Raw genomic sequence first — 14,972 nt, 5'->3', positions numbered from 1 at the left:
GGTGGCACTAAAAATTTTTAAAGAACTCTCTAATCTCCTGTGAAAAGGTGTTTTGAACTATTTAGTACACTGCAGAAATACCCTCCACCTCAGGCCTAGATTTTTGTCTACCACTCTGAAAATAAAGCTTTGCAATCAGAATTTTTAATAACTCATTTGGGTGGCAAAATATGGCTGGAATAATCATGAAGCTATTTAGGAGGTTTTATTTGTGTTGTTACTGTTTTAATTTTAATTAATGTATGTGTGTTTCATCCACTTTATTTCAGAAATATTACTGTGTACTGCCAGGACACTACTGAAGTGTTAAGTGTACACCATATCTGTACCTATCTGACTAAAATATGGAAAATCTGAGTTCTGAAACAAACCTGGCCCAAAGATTTGGGTAATAGACTGAGAATCTGTAATATTTATTAAATGCATACCTTCTTCCATGCTTTCTCAAAACAGTGCATATGCAAGCAATTGATTTAAAAAAAATAAAGCAGATGACATCAACAAAAAAATTGGACCAAGAAATTCCTAGCATGGCAAATCTGAACCTCCTTTATAGAAAAAAGAAGACAATTTTTCAGATTCAGTAGTTTAATTAGAATTCTAACAATAAAAGCATTCTAAATAATTCAGATTATCTAGAGTATGTTTCCATGGAGCAGACAGAATACTCAATGAGAGAATAACCCATATAATATTTTCTACATACTGTATACGTCCTTATATTAGTAATTCATTTTGAGGGTTGGAAGAGTTTATTACTATATAGTGTTTTGACTATACATGCTTGAGGGGTTAATTTAAGTGACACTTTAAGTTGAAACCAAATTAGAACATTTTAATAGACACACACAATGAAAATAATTTTTAAATGCTTAATAAACAGAGAATACCGAACAGTATTATTTTTCCCATAGCTAAATTATACATGTTTAGATTCTCCTGGTTTAATAACTTACTCCAGTGACATTTAAATCTATTGTACTTTTAAATTCCTAGAATTTGTGTTGCTATATACAGATATCTTCTCATTAATTATACCCTCTTCATTATTCTTTGAAATATACATGCCATCCTTCAGAAAAGGGGTGGGGGGGAGAGAAACATTGCCCACACTCACCCCTACCCGGGATGGGCTAGGGCCAACACCTCCATTTTTGATTCCTGCAGACAGGCCTTCTCAATCTTTTGGGCTGAATAACTACAGGAAGACTCTTCGGTGCTCTGTAGGATGTTGACTAGCACTCATGGCTGCTACCCACTAAATGCCAGTAACACCTTCCCAGTTTTGAAAACTGAAAATATTTCCAGACATGGCAAACTATCCCCTGGAGGGAAAAATCACCCCTGGGGAAGAACAACTGCTTTAAAAGAAATCGAAAACAAATATATCAGATTTTCAGGTTAAATTTCCCTTTATATTTCCCAAAGGAGCTCAGTGAATTTTCATGCAATGATCTACAAAGCTACCCTGACAAAGCTTATTAGACAAATGAAATAGAAATCCTATTTTATTGATACAATAACAAATCTTCCCAATATGATGAATGTTTATTTTTTATATTAAATTTTAAGAGTTACTTTGAAAATGATGTGGCCTGGAATCGTACCTTGGCATGTGAAGCTGGAATGCCACCTCTATTGGCATTGTACTAATTTCACAAATCGTACTAAGGTGAAAACCTGCTCTTACATGCCAAAACAGGGGAAGAAAGGCAGAATGTACTTGGAGCTGAGCAGTTGAGCTTCTCACACATATTCATACAATCATGTCATCTCAGGCTGTCTCTACTTAACAATTCAACCATACGAACAAAGAAAAAAGTCAAACAGCTGCATAAAAGATGAACCACAACTATTCTCACCGATTGTTTTTTACTATTTGCACAGAATCCCGGGACCTTTAATGTTTATAATTGTCTTTCCCTTCAAAGGGTGAAGCAGTCACACTGTTATACTTGAATAGTAGATAAAGGGTGAATTAACTGGTCATTCGGATGGATTCTAATCAAATTGGCTGACCTAGAAAATGTGCTTAAATATATATCAGTGAAGGCTAAATTACATGCATCTGTAGAGATGTGTTCTCTATTTTTTAAAATTACCTTATAATTAGCCTTTATTTAACATCTCTCCATCTTCTTTGATTTCAGATAAATTCATCTGAAAACTGAATTCCAGAAACATAAAAGAAAATGTATTCAAACTGGAAAATTCTGGCTAAAGCAAAAATTATGCATTTAACACTATTTCTATACATTGCCCATTAATAGAAACTAAGAAAATGATTTAAAAAAATAGTTACTTCAGTCACAAACTAGTAAGCTTAACTTACTGAACTAGTAAAATTAGGTTGCAGAAAACTTACAGTTTATTTTTAAAGACTCAATTATTTAAAAAATAATTTTACTTCTATTTTTAGGTTGATTGCTTTGTTGTTTCCCCTTAAATTAGAAATGAGAAGTGAGACATGTCTAAACTATTAATAAAAATATTATTTGTCTTTTATTGCATAATTATTTACTTGCATCATACTGTAATTAATAATTGAAGAGAGGTAACAATAGCTTACTAAGCATGATTAATAGCTTGCTAAGCGTGAGTTTGCCAGCGTTATTTACAATAGCTGAGATCTGGAAACAGCCCAAGTGCCCATCAGTAGATGAGTGGATATAAAGCTGTGGGGCATTTACACCAGGAAATACTACTGGGCTGCAAGAAAGAAGGAAATCTTGCCTTTAGCAATATGGATAGACCTAGAGATTGTTATGCTAAGTGAAATAAGCCAGTCAGAGAAAGACAAATGTCATATGATCTCACTAATATGTGGAATATAAGGAACATAATAAACTGACAAGCAAAATAGAAACAGGCAGGGATACAGGGAACAGGCTGACAGGTGTCAGAGGGGAGGGGAGCAGGGGAGCTGGATGAAAGAAGGTGAAGGGATTAAGCAAACACACACACCTATATATGAATGAAGCACAGACACAGACAACAAAGTCATGATCGCCAGAGGGAAAGGGGGGGGGGTGGGCAAAGGTGGGGGATGGGGGCAGAAAGAGGCTTAGCTTGAGACAATGGGTATACAATGCAGTGTGCACATGATGACTTCCTGAGTTGTACACTTGAAACCTGCATGGTTTTGTGAACCAATCTCACCCCAGTAAATTCAATTAAAAGAAGAAAGAAATTAATTTCTCTAAAAAAAACCATGTATATATTTTAGGGAGGGTCTGGAGTAAGATTTAGTAGTAACCCATTGGTTTTCTAGTATTATTGACAAAGGATCGTGAAGCTCTGTTGAAAAGGGACTTCCTTAATATCTTATAATTATATAGCATCAAGAAATGCCTCATTTCATAATCTAAAATGAAAAAGGATTAGAGTATGCACATGTGAAATACCTCCAGCGTACAGATTTTGGAGTCACTCTTGGTGTTACAGTGCTACCACTTAAAAGTGAATTATTTAAAAAAAATTCTGCAATCAAGACATAAAATATAATAGACAATCAATATGCAGAATGCCAGCAAAACATCATATAAACTATGCATTTTTCCTTGTTAAAGTCTTATGTGAGCCATGAATTATGCAAAACTACCAAGAGATCCTATTAAAAAGGTGATACATCTTCAGGATCCTAAGACATGAAAGACCACTTAAGCCTTTCTCTCAAGGTTATTACAGATTTATCAGAAATCCTCAGAGTCTGAAAGTTTTAAATGACAGTAGGATAGTGAGGATATATTGCAAATTATATGCCAGTGGAAGAGAAACAATAGAGACAAATAATTTGATGAAGTAATCAAAATTATTTATTTAGTAGACCACTCATTTGTTCAAAAATGCAATTTATAAAGTAATAGTCTGACTCTAGCAGTATTGTCATTGTTTAGAGCATGCACTTTGAAGAAGTTTTCATTAATATGCACAACCTTTCACACAGCAACAATTTATTTTAACTTATCTGGCAGAATTCAGTGTATTTTTAGATGTCTCATTTAATGCTTTAAAGTATGATTGTCAAATTATTGGAATTATTAGTAATAGAACTGCCACTCAAGCGTGACTTAGGAGACCCTGATTAATTATGAGAAATCACAGAAGAGTAGGTTCAGATGGTCTGTTATGGGCGAGATTATGACTTTAACACTTAAAACCGGTGCTCTGTCTGGAAGCCATTCAAACTCTTAGATGAGATGTAGAAAAGCTAGGTAGTCAGCTTACATATTCCTCCCCAGTTTACAAATTTTCTTTTTAATTTCTAATTATTTTGGCAAAGCTAAGGCTGATGGTTTCAGTCATGTGTGTGAACAGAAGCAAAATAGTAGATAATCTGGTTAGCCAAGGAAAGAAATGACAAAATGCATTTGGCAAAATTTAAACAATATAATTTTTAACCCTACAATATGTCTAATATAGGCTGCTGCTAAACCTTCTCAAGTACATACACACACACAGAGTTTTAATTTAAATATATATATATATATTATTGTTTTCAGAGAGAGGAAGGGACAGGGAGAGAGAGAGAAACATCAATGATGGGAGAAAGTCATTGATAGGTTGCCTCCTGCAAGCCCCCTGCTGAGGATCGATCCCACAACCCCGGCATGTCATCTGACAGGGAATTGAACCACAACCTCCTGGTTCACAGGTTGATGCGAAACTACTGAGCCATGCAGGCCGGGCAGAGAGTTTTAATTTAAATAAATGCATAAAAGTACTACCATAGCGCTTACAAAATAAAAGGTCATAAAGAAACAAAGAATAATGTTAAATGTGATACTGCTATTGCAAATGCTTGGAAAGATGATTTAATTTAATTAGTTTGAGGATACATTCTGGAGCATTTATATATCAACAAACATGCACACACCCATATGTGTTATATACACACACGCACGCACTCACAGAACCTTGATGCTTTACGTTGCCATTAGTGTCCTCTACCATGTTGCTTGTCATAGCCCAAGTTTTCACTAAAAATGATGAAAGAGGCAGTAAAGTAAAGGAAGGCTATTAGCTCATCAACCTTCAACAGTCCTGGAGCTTAGTAACCAAGAGTCGGCATATATTGTTTAAGGGGCCACACTGGCTGTGACCTCAGGTGAGTAGCGTGGCCTGTGTGAGCTCCTTATTGTCATTTTAAAAGAGAGCTAAGAAGACAGCATGTGGGATGGCGTGATCAAAGTGCGGAATCTGCTTTCTCGAGAGATTTGCAGGCCATATGGAGCTTTAAAGCTGATGACTGTTAAATGGTTCTCTTACTCATGTCTTTGATGTAAAGCATGTGAGGGGGTGGATATTGAGGGATGGTTTTTGAGTCTTAACCCATTCTCTGCCCAAAGAAGTGGCGATATGAGGATGGGGTTCTTTCTCTTCCCTCAAGTTTAGTCAGAGGGGCTCCCACTATGTCATCCCTAGTGCTTATCATATACTTTATGTAGTTGGAAGAGCACAGAGAATGAGTTTTTTACTCACAATTGAAAGACATAGAAACCAATGGCATAAGGAAGGAGGGCCAAAACTTGGACGTAACTACCCATCCACAGTGGATCCAAGAAGTGTGATTCCTGGAGCCCAATGAGGCAAAACTATAGGAAAGTTAGCCCCAGATGCCAGGGTTATTAGGACCTCAGAAGTTGGAGGTTGTGGTCTGTTCCACAGGGAAGAGACGCTACAGAGTGTAAATCTGGAGTTGCTGGCTCAAAGAAAAGCAGGGTCCGTGTCACGGCCAGTGAGGATTCATGAAAGTATCTGTGAAAGAAGAGACTTCAAACATTTACCACTCAAGAGGATGCAAAGCCATCTTACATGGTACCAATGAGCTAGCTCATTTTGATTTCCTCCCCTCTTCTCTCTCCAAACTCTGTGTCTGATGGAGCTAAAATAGCAGAGAAAGAAAGGGAAATTAGTGAGTGATAAGTGAAAGTCAAAGTATCAGAGCTCTACTTCAAGGCAACTGGTAACCATTACAGCTGGCTTTAGTTGAGGGAAAAAAAGAAATCTTATCATTGAGTGATTATTTCAGTGTTGATTACCATATTGGGTATTTTTAATTACTGAATTAAATTTATATATTCATTATGAAGAGACTATTGGGCTTTCTATTATTCAATAGTGATAAAAATGTCAGGGAGTCATTCTAGCATTTCAAGTAGGATTAAGGGGAGAACTATCTATACTGAGATAGTTTAAAAAGACAGAAGAAAAAAGTGAATTTTGTGATTATACCCCATAGTACCACCCATTCAATGAAAAGTTGTTTAATACTTAATGCACATTTGTTGAATGAGTGAGCTTCATTTTCATCTTGCTGTCTACTAATAAGCTGTACAACCACAAAAAAATGTCTCATAAAATTGTCCTCATGTGTAAAACTAAGAGATTCCTCCGAATCTCGTAGTCTACTTCCAGTCCCAATGTCTTCTAAATTTTAGTAATCTTAATTTTTTGGAAATCACTTTCTAAAAAGTTTAGAATGCTTCAATTCCTCCAAATAATATCTTTTGCATTTTTAATATAGAGATACTAAAATGAGTATATAGAGATGGCTGACATCAGGAAGCTGAATATTTAACTGAGGAGACAGAAAATATATAATTGCAAAATATTTTATAAATGTAATGATAGAACATGGAGTCTAAGGATTTCATATGAGACATATTTAGCCCCTTTAAAACATAGATGTTGGCTCTTTGTATACAAACCTTAAAACCAAAATTGTACTCAAGATATAGAAAAGTTGAAAGTCCACCTAATTTGAAAACAAAACAAATTCCTATTATTTAAAACTGAGGTCAATTTTTAGCAACAAATTATATATATATAGTTTGTTTCTTTGATTTCTTGGTTTCACAAATTGCTTTGTTTGTGTGGGTAACTAGGGCTTCATAACATGTTTTTTTTAAGCCTCTTTGAATGCTTGACTGATTTAATATCTCAGTATATGGACTGAACCCACAGAGGAGGGCATGGTGTAAGACGTTTAATTAGTGGTACAGGGCGGCCTTTTATGAGCATGTGGGGGACAATATACACCTCATATCTTGTGTTTGCTTCAGAGAAAATGAAACATTCGGCACTTTCTTGTTGCTTCTAGTCACATAATTTGAATAGTTTTATTTAGGGGGGAATTATCATATTTAATTAATGTTGTATGTGTATAAGATTGACATCATTGAATGTTAACAATGAGAATAGAAGATAAACTTAAGTAGCTTTATATCATGAATAAATTTTATTCAAAAATATCTGTGTGGAAAATTCCAACAAGATTAAACTTTGAAAATGCAATATAATTTCTATCTTGGGAAAGTAATATGAGAACAGATTTTTAGTGGGAGAGAGAACCTGGAATGCTACAGTGCCAGAAGACACCTAATAGTCCCTGACGAATTAGACATTAGACATAATGCGAACGTTAAAAAAAATAAAGCCTTAAACATTCATGTTTTGAATTTTCTATTCACATTTATCTTGAAGCATGTACAATTTTAAATTCAACTACATGAAACTGTGTAGAGCAAATTGATATATAAATCATAAATCTACTATAAAGAGACTGTAGTTCACACAGGCTATTGACTCAAATGAAGATGACCATCCAAATAGAGAAAAACATAACACAGAAAGGTCAGATTATCTATCCTATTTCAACACAGCACAAAATAGTTTTGTTTTTTTAGTCATTAATAACATAGAACTTAATTTTCTAACAGTTGGAAAATTAAAATCATTGAAATAGCTTTAACAGATTTTCACTATTTTAGAACATTTATGCTTAGACACTTTAAGACATGAGGGTAGCTTTGTGAATACTATACCATAATAGGCATAAATTTGGGTACAAGTTTAAATTTTGATTAATTATGTAAGCAATATTTTCACTAAAGTCCGTACTGATATTAATGAATCAAAGTTTTAAGAAGTTTGATGACAGAGAAATGAAAGGGAATTTATAAGAGGTTTTTGTAATGGATCCAGTTGGCACAGGGTAGAGTAGGAAACATTGAGCCCCTGTATCCCAATTGGAAAATTAGCCCGAGGAGCATGGAATATAAAAGAACTCAAAAGAAGTAGATAACTATTGTTGAGATAAAAGGTTGTCCCAAACAGGTTATTTTCTCTCTAACGTATTTCTTCAGATTTCCTGTATGTATTGAGAAAAAATATTTTTATAATATATCATGCATTACACAATGCACTTTAAGGTCCCCTTCAACATGCTTTATGAGAGTCTATGTCATTTTCTGGCTATTGATCAAAGTGTAAATACAAGATGTACGTCATCTAATAAATGGTCATACACTTAGGCTCCACTAGGGCTTACTATTTCTTTAATGAAAACCACCGCCAGGGATTAAAATTAGTAAATAATGATAGGAGCACCCATTGTGTGTGAGGAAGTTGAGGGTTTTTGTCAGTTTGTTATAAAACCTGCCAACATCCATAATATGGGGCAGGAATATATCACTGGTCTAATCTTTATGTTCATTAAATTAACTCTCTTGGACATTCTTTGGATGAGAAGAGCTGTTCCTGATGATGAAAACAATACTACAATTAATATATCCTGCTAATATATTAGTTGTCAAATTGGCTACAACAACTGCCCTTTCAAGTAGATGTGAAAGAAAAATGATATAGTTTTAGAGAAATTAAGAATCTTATATAATATTACAAAACTATATGCTTAATTTTATTTGGCCTGTCCAGTCACTTTCTGTGTCAGTTAATAAAAATTCTTTACAGGTCTTAAAAGTGCCTTAAGGATCTATACTTTTCTTGCAAGAAGATAGGACTTACAACACTTCCTTATTGCTGCGCTAGCCAGCCTCCAGTATTCTCCTGGAGAATCAGCCCCCCTGATTCTCCTCTCATGGTGTTCAGCCCCCGGTAAGATCCTTCCCAACATGGAATCAGGCTGACTGGTGTAACCTATAGGCTATTGTGGAAATTACAGGATGTGACTTCAAAGCTGGATTTTAAAAGGCACGTTGACATCTGTGTTCTATCGGATCACTCTCTTTGGGAGAATCCAGCTGCTATGTAATAAATCATCTCTAACACCCCCAAGGATAGGTCCATGTGGTGAGAAACTGAAGACTCCTGCCAACATCCTGATCAATTTGCCAGTTCTGGGACTGAGCCCATCGTATAAACAGGTCCTGCAGCTATAGTCAAGCCGTCAGATGACTGTAGCCACAGCCAGGATCTTAACAGCAACCTTATGAGAGATTCAGAGCCAAACCACTCAGCTGAGCCGCTGCAGAATTCCTCACCCACAGAAAGTGTATGAGATAACGTTCATTGTCTTAAGTCATTAAGCTTGTGGATAATTCATTGTGCAGCTAGATCACTAACAAAACTCTTAATCATACTGGCAATATAGTACCGATTTTTTTTTTTACAAATTGTATATATTGTTAGATTGCATTCTCCATAATAACATTTCCACTTGCTCTCCAGATATGTAAAAAAATGTTTCATTCATACATGGTAGTAACAAAACAAGACATGAAAACAAGCGAACAAACAAAAACTACTCACTCACTCCACACAATGCATAATTTCCTCAATAGAAAACAGTGGAAGTCAATAACGGCGTCTTCCAAATTCCTCATATTCATTCCTGCAAAAATATTTTTGAGAGTCTGTCATGTGTTGACAGAGAAAATAACATAAACAATCTCTTCCCTCGTGGTGATTACATTCCAGAGCGGGGAGACAGAAAATAAACAATGAAGTCGATCAGACTGTGGTGAGTGTCATGGAAAAGGAAATATACTCTGGCAGGAGTAGAAAGCCTGGGACTGACATGAACAGGTTTTTGTTGTGTGTGTTTTTATAGTAGGGTCCATGGTTTACAAAGGTCCTCCTGACACCACCACTAGTGGATGCTGGAGAATGCAACCACTGTGTCTAGAAACTTAGTGGGGGACCTGGTCTTTCATATGAACGTTTCCAGGTGAAAATGCGGGGGAAGTGTAGCCAACGTTTGGATTCAGTCGTGTGACTATACTTCAGGCACCAGCTGCCCAGTCTAAGGCTGGAAGAGTCGGTAGTAATTTTATCCTGTGCTCACACTAACAAGTTAGCTTGCTGTACAACACCAGGGGCCACGCTGCCCTGCTGAGTCCCCTCTCTTGAGTGTTGGGACCGTAGCTGCTATTAGGAATGCTAGCCTTTGGTAGGGTAATAAAGTGATGACTCCTTGGTCAGAGTCAAAGACCACTCATCATTATATTATATTAGTTCCCTGCACATCAGTTCCCACAGGGCAACGCAGTGAGAGCCAGAAGTTACCTGCACATGAGGAAGGTGCACCACAGGAGAGAGAGCTTACAATTAGAAAGCTCTGATCTCACGTAGGGCTGCTCATGGCCTGTCTATCTTCCCCTCCAGAGAGAAAAAGAGCAACAGGAATATTATCTTCACTCTGAAACGTAAGCTAATATCTCTGGGGCTGAAGGGGAAACCATCTTTATGTTTATTACTGCAGAATATAAACAAGTTTCTTCCACAAAAGGGAAAAAAATACTTAAATATCCTGGAATGTCTCTGAACACAAAAATTGGCTGTAAACGCTTTTGCTCAAGAGACTCCAGATGTGCAGGAAAGTAAGAAATCCATGGGAAAATGTCTTCTAACACAAGGAAGACTGGGGGAAAAGGGGCACTTTCAGATTTCAGGTAGTGAGTCCCAGGCTCTTCAAAATGTAGAATATTCTGCAAACATTTAAGGCAAGTCAGATGCTGGGTGGACAGAAGGGGTGCTAAATGGGTGCTAAAATGGACCTCGAAAGTGACTAATTTATTGGAACCACAGTGGGGACAGAAACTGTCAAAAATATAGTAACAGAAGTTCCAAGAATTATGTAATAAAATATCATCAACAAGAACGGCTGCAGCAACAATAATAATTATAAAGTTTAAAAACAGAAGACACTATTTTCCTATGGCTCTATTGTGTGAATGAGAAAACTTGTATTAGATGCCTTCCAACAGCATTTGCTTCGGTTTCTACTGCCTAGGATGGGATCCCAAGCCATTTTCTGAAACTACCACTGGTGGAATTTCCAAAATTGGCTTAATGGCCTTAGGTGGATATGGAAATGACCACCAGAGGGTGCAATGGGAATGGCAACTGGCCCAGATTTGAAGGATCAATAAACTGATCCTGAAACACCAGACCCGTAGGTTGGCAGGGACTAAATATTTGAAGGCAGTGAAAGTAAGTGTTCTAGGGGGGAAGGGTGGGGCAGGTAGAGAGTTTTTCCAGGAACAGAAGGGAGTTCAATTTAAATGGAACTTTGATTTCAACAGTGTAGTTACCAGAAATAAAACCAAAAAGGCAAATAAGGTTTAATCACAGTGAGTCAAGTACAAGAATGTTTAAACGTTCCTAAGGGCCCTGTTTGTGTACTATACTATATAATATTTTAGCACCATTAATTCCATAACTTCATACAACACGTATCTTACACTAGCATTCATTTCAAAATTTGGAACTCCTTTCATAAAAGGTATTCATACTCATTCCTTGGAAAGTCAGTCTTATGCCTCCATAAGTGATAAGTTTTTATTATTGCATGCTATGTTAGAAGAAACTAAACTTCCAGATGAGAGTAGTGCTTATATAAGGTAATGAGGAGAAGGTGTGTATTATGACAAAACAGAAATGATGGAAGGGATAATAACTTAGTAGTTTTTCAATAAATTTGAGAACTGATGGTTTTATTACCCCTTTAAGATATTTCAGTTCCCCTCCTCTTTCAATTACTTCTAAAGCTCATAAGGAAAAAATGTTTTTAATTTGCCAAACAATTATTTTGAGTCTCTGATCTTCTTTACCCCATTTGGAGCCAGATTGCATGGGTCCGACAGGCAAGAAAGCACAACCGAATTTCAAGGGCAAAGAGGGACCCTGGTTACACTTTCACGATGGTTTTGGCGAATCACTCTGACACTGACATTCTCTGATGTTTGTTCTCAGGAGTAGTAAACCCATGAAATATTTAGTCCAGATGAAAGGATATTTTGTTCTTCCTTCATTTTTACCCCATCACAATGCAGTTGACTAGTATGCTCTATGGTAGGCCCGATCTCCCAGACAGTATCAAAATGGAAACATTTTTCAGGAGAAACATCCTGAATCAAAATAAATGAGAGGGCACTATCTCAAAGCACACACAGTTAAATTAAAATTTATCTTCATTAGACTTTGATACACAATGTGAAGTAGAAAAAATGATTTTGCAAAACCATACACACATACACGTGCCTTTCTTTTTACATTCTAGAATAAGACACATTGGTAAGTGAACACACTAGACACTGAGACGTTTTATATGGTGCTTCTTGAAAGTAAGTTATTACCTTATCTGATTATAAGAGATTTGGGCTGTTTCATGTTTCCCCTTTACCGCTACCCTGTCAAACAGGGGTCATAAAAACTTAAATATCATATGAGGGAGGACTATATGGAGAGCCACAAGCTTTCATAGAATCATCAAAAACTCTAAGCTAGGATATGGTAGATACATATCTTAGAAATAAGGAAATTGTTGTTGAGAACCACAACAACTTAGTATGGGTTAGTAAAAAAGTAGATATCACTTAACACTTGTTTCCCACTCTGTGTTTGGGAAAGATGCCAAAAAACTGTAGTGTTTGAATTTCAAAAGAGAAAATGTCCTTTTTTTTTTCCTTCCCCAAAAAGAAAGTCAGTTCTATAGATTTAGGAAAATTTCTCATCCTGAAATGATCGGCTTATTGGGCATTTTCTTGTCAAGTGGTTTGATTAGCCCCCAAGGAAGAAAAACATAATTTTAATTTCTTAGGTTTAAAGAACTGTCAGGAATGGACTACCCTATTTTTTTTTAAGCCTAAATTGCCCTGTCCTGCTTACCTGAATATTATGAAAGTTAAGTATTCATGACAGGTACTTGAAGCAGAGTAGAAATTATGGTGGGTGTGTTTTTTTTTTAATCTTTATTGTTGAAAGCATTACAGATGAGCTCTTTTTGTCCCCATTGACCCCTCCTACTCACCCCTGCCCTCCCACCCCCACCCCAGGTCTTCGCCACACTATGGTCTGTGTCCATGGATGATGCATATATGCATATAAATTATTTGGTTGATCTCTTCCCACCCACCCATACCATCTCCCCTCTGAGATTCCTCAGTCTGTTCCCTGCTTCTATGTCTCTGGATCTATTTTGTTCAGTTTATTTTGTTCTTTAGTTTCCACATATGAGTGAGATCATGTGGATCATTCAGAACTCAAGTGTAGGGAAATAAGCGAAATAAGCCAGGCAGAGAAAGACAAACATCATGTGATCTCATTTATATGTGGAATCTAAAGACCTTGAACTGATGGGCAGAAATGATTCAATGACATGGAAGCATAGATGATACTGACGAATGTCAGAGGGATGGAGGAGGGCGGGTGGGTGGAGGGGGAGAGAGTAACGAAAGAATTTATATGCATATATGCACAAGCCAAGGACACTGACAATGGTGGGAGAGGGACTGGGGGGGCGGGGGGTGGAATGGGTCATTGGGGAGAAAAAGGGAATCTGCAATATTTTAAACAACAAAAAAGGAGTAGAAAAAGGTAGACCTTATGATTGTATTATTTAAGGAAAAAGACAGTATCACATATTTGTATGTGTATTTGTAAACGCATGGGTCAATCTGAATTACACTAACACAGGAACTAAGAGTTGCTGTCACAACGCCATCACTTCTTCCTATTTTGTTTGTCATCAGTAATGAGTGATGGGGGCTACTGGAGGGAGAGAGAGCAAAGATAATTCGCAGGAAATCATTGTAAGACTTTACAATAAAATCAAGGCAAACTAGAATGTGTTGGAAACATTTCACTAACATATTTACCGAAACTGAAATTATTTTTTCCCACTCAAAATGAGCATCAGATACAAATAATCACAATGAGATTAGTGTGTATATTTTTGGATCTTGAAATAAGTTCTGTTTTCTTAATTTGGGGCTTTTATTCCTTTGATTGCTTCTTAATGCTATTGCTGCTTCCACTGTTTTATCTTATTATAGCTTCACCTCTGAAACTGAGCTTCTAAAGTGGCCCATGGCCGATGGGTGGGCAGGCAGAGCCAGATTCAGAGGTATTAAGTGTATTCAGGTCCAGTAAGGGAATAATTACTTGTCTTTCCTGTCCACATCCAACTCTCATTTTCAATTTCTCATAAAAATGCTAAAAATAGTATGTATGCTTATGTATTTATAGCATATCAACTCCTCAATTCCTATGAGAAAGTGTGTAAAGATAATTCTGCAAAGTCCATCTTGTTCCAACATATGCAAAGTGGCATAATTCAGAGGTGCATGGAAGAACCAGTAAAAAAGATATCATGAACATTTTGAAAAAGCCTTGTGCATTTTATTATCTCCAATTTCCCTCCCTTGAAAAGTTCCATTCAATTACCCATTCTTTTATTCCTGGCACATATGTTCTCAATTTGCACTGTATCAATTTGCATTTATTTGCAGATTGCTGTTCATAAAACATTTCTTAATGCTGTGTGAATATATATTTATTTGTCTGTCTTCACAACTGGATTGAAATTCTGTGCAGGATGAGCTCTTAATTGACTCTCTCTGTCCCTAAGCTATGAGAAGTGCTCCATAAAAGTTTATTGAAGAGGGAAACTGTTGCTTCAAAACCACTCTTTACCACCAAACACAGAAAACATAAAGGAAAGGTTGACTGATTGGACCATTCAAACATTTTCAGTTCTGTGCATTAAACACAGATAAATAAGCAAAATTCAAGTCTAATTAAAAAATCAGAAAGCATAGACAATATTGATGACATATGAAGTTTTAACCATTAACAAATAAATTAATTTGCATCAATAGTAAAAAACGTACTCCATATGTATCAATGGGAAAGGGTTACAATAATGCAATTTGCAATGAAAAGGATGA

The sequence above is a fragment of the Miniopterus natalensis genome, chromosome 6 (assembly GCF_054644295.1).
Source record: "Miniopterus natalensis isolate mMinNat1 chromosome 6, mMinNat1.hap1, whole genome shotgun sequence".
In the NCBI taxonomy this organism is placed as follows: domain Eukaryota; kingdom Metazoa; phylum Chordata; class Mammalia; order Chiroptera; family Miniopteridae; genus Miniopterus; species Miniopterus natalensis.
Note: the sequence above shows the minus strand (reverse complement) of the source record.